The sequence below is a fragment of the Pseudochaenichthys georgianus genome, chromosome 1 (assembly GCF_902827115.2).
Source record: "Pseudochaenichthys georgianus chromosome 1, fPseGeo1.2, whole genome shotgun sequence".
NCBI lineage: Eukaryota > Metazoa > Chordata > Actinopteri > Perciformes > Channichthyidae > Pseudochaenichthys > Pseudochaenichthys georgianus.
Window position 1 is genome coordinate 2942042 of NC_047503.1, and position 2428 is coordinate 2944469.

The window sequence follows — 2428 nt, forward strand, 5'->3', positions numbered from 1 at the left end:
CTTTTTCTTAGTTCATATGAGATAAAATCTTAGTTCCAAAAAGGCGCATGTGACTTTATTCCGAATAAAAAAAAAATAGTAGAATATTTTTTTCGATGAAAGTCAAAATATTGTTCATTAAGTATATTGTCATCCACATGTTTATGAAGTTTTCATATTAAAGATTGAATTTAATAAACAAAGTCAGGACAAAGTATGGTCAATTGTCACTTACGCCCCTCTGGTTCTCACCCCTCGATATGATTCTGTTTTCTTCAAGTTTGTATCTTGTTGGTCGAATGCACTTATTGTAAGTCGCTTTGGATAAAAGCGTCAGCTAAATGCAATGTAATGTAATAATGTAATGTTCGCCATTGTAGGGCACTTCCGGGTCCAGCGTCCATGGAAGTCCACCGCCCAGGGCTGTACTTTCCCCTAGGCCAGTGACCACCAACTGGCGGCCCGCGGGCCACATCCGGCCCGCCAGACATTCTCATCCGGCCCGCACGACGGGGGTGACTGTGGCGTTGGCGGAGTGGTTACTGCGTTCGCCCCCCACCCATTTTTTTTTTTTAACAACGTCTCGTGAGTAAGGTGCAGTACCGGAGTCCAACAGAGAGGCAGCAGCTGCGGGTCAGTAGACTGCGTACTGCGAAACCTTCCCTGCCTTGAAGAACAAGTGATCCTTCGTTGTGAAGAGTCTGCTTTGTGCGCTCCGCACCACAGCAGTAGCCCCGCTGCGACAGAGTCCAACAGAGAGGCAGGAGCTGCGGGACAGTAGCCTAGAAGCAGGGTTGGGTTGTAAAGGAATATATGTAACGGCGTTACGTAATCAGAATACAAAAGTCAAGTAGGCTAACTGTATTCAGCTGGCGTTCTATTTGAAAAACGAGCAATCTGATTACAGTTAGTTTCGTGAACCTGAAGTGAATACATCTTGGAATACTTATTGGAATTATTGGTGGAAAAGTTTCCTCACAAAATGTAATTCATTACCGGCAGAACTGTGTGCACACTGCACAGCGCTGCAGCATGTCTGTGAGGCCCCGCCCCCGCACGCAGATGAGAGAGAGAGAGATCTCTTTTAAAATATATTGAAAGTTAGAAACGGAGATGGTTGGATAAAATGTGCAAGATAACGTTTATGTAGCATTTATTTATTGTCAAAATGATGACATTTCATAACGGGATCAAATTAAAGTGAATGGCCTGCTGCTGCTGAATGAATGGGGCAATTGACTGGAAAAAGTTTTAAAAGTTCGTTTCAGATAATAATAATAAATAATAATGATGATTCATTCTATTTAGGGGCGCCTTTCAAAGCACCAAGGACACCTTACAATTCATAACATATTCCAAGGAAAGGTTTTACGACAGTACAAAGAATGCAGTCCGGGTGATGTTTGTATGTGGGGTGCAGATGAGAGAGCTGTCAGAATGACACCAAGATGTTGTGTTTGAGTTCTTGATAAGCCATTAAAACAGTAACGTATACGTGTCTCCTGTTCACCCAAACATACCCATCTGTTATGGAAAAATAAAGTATTCCAAAAGTAATCTGAATACGTTAGAGACACGTAACTGTAACTATTCTGATTACTTTCAGAGCATGTATTCAGTAACTGATTACATTTACAAAGTAACCCTCCCAACCCTGCCTAGAAGTGATCCTTCGTTAGCGTGTAGAGTCTGCTAAGCTTTATGCGGTCCGCAGTACCTGAGCGTGCTCCACTAGCATTGTGGACTATATAAAAATCGCTGGCCCGCGATAGTGTCTGTTGCAGGGGTCACCAACCTTTTTTAGGGTGAGGGCTACTTTCAAAAAATAAAACAAGTCGAAGGCTACTTTTACTCCTCTTTTTTTAGTTTTTGCAGTGTATATATTTAGCACATTTTAACATTATTACCTGACCTTTAACCTTTGTGTGCTGTTTGGGTCTGTGGGACCCGTTTACTAAAAGAAAATGTTTGCAATTTAATTAATGTAACCTTTTTTATTTGGGGGTGGATCTCACCTCCTCTAGGGGGGTCCTCACCGCCTCATGAGCATGCATGGAAGATTTTTTTTTAAATGTTGAAGTGAAATGCATCAATCTGGTGCACTTTGAGCACACCATGAATTGATGGATACAGCTCTCAACACTCATGAAAGGGAGCTGTATTTTCAATAATCCAAACATCTTTAGAATATGATCACAACCAATAACAAATCATTTAAACTTGTTAAACTTGTTATCTTATGTTACCTATTAGCATTCTTTCTTTTTCTTTATGCATATTTTACTAACCACTCCCCTTTTAAACTGTTTTTTTTACTGTCCTATACATGGGCGTCGCCTGTTTTTTCTTTAGCCCCGGACAAATTCTCCCTCAATAATATAATACATTAACCGTACTTTACCTAGAAGATGGTAGAATTGTAATTTCCCCGTGTTCAGTGAATGCAACA